The sequence below is a fragment of the Lissotriton vulgaris genome, chromosome 7 (genome assembly GCF_964263255.1).
Source record: "Lissotriton vulgaris chromosome 7, aLisVul1.2, whole genome shotgun sequence".
Lineage (NCBI taxonomy): Eukaryota > Metazoa > Chordata > Amphibia > Caudata > Salamandridae > Lissotriton > Lissotriton vulgaris.
Window position 1 is genome coordinate 1,113,417,508 of NC_141695.1, and position 670 is coordinate 1,113,418,177.

The following is a 670-nucleotide window of genomic DNA, read 5'->3' on the forward strand; positions in this document are numbered from 1 at the left end:
AACTAAATTAAGGGAAAATGCTGGATATTACCTTAACAATTTACTTTTCCAACTCCAAATCCAAATCAACTCAGGGAAAATGTTGGATAGTAAACCATAATAATTTACTATTCCAACTCCAAATCCAAATAAACTCAGGGAAAGGGCTGGACAGTAAATTATAATTATTTACTATTCCAACTCCAAATCCAACTAAACTCAAGGAAAGTGCTGGACAGTAAGCTATAATAATTTACTATTTCAACTCCAAAACGAAATAAACTCAAGGTAAGTGCTGGACAGTAAACCATAATGATGTACTTTTTCAACTCCAAAACCAAATAAACTCAGGGAAAGTGCTGGACAGTAAACTATAATAATTTACTATTCCAACTCCAAATCGAAATAAAGTCAGGGAAAGTGATGGACAGTAGACCATTACTCAGGGAAAGGGCTGGACAGTAAATTATAATTATTTACTATTCCAACTCCAAATCCAACTAAACTCAGGGAAAGTGCTGGACAGTAAACTATAATAATTTACTATTTCAACTCCAAAACGAAATAAACTCAAGGTAAGTGCTGGACAGTAAACCATAATAATGTACTATTTCAACTCCAAAACCAAATAAACTCAGGGAAAGTGCTGGACAGTAAACTATAATAATTTACTATTCCAACTCCAAATCGA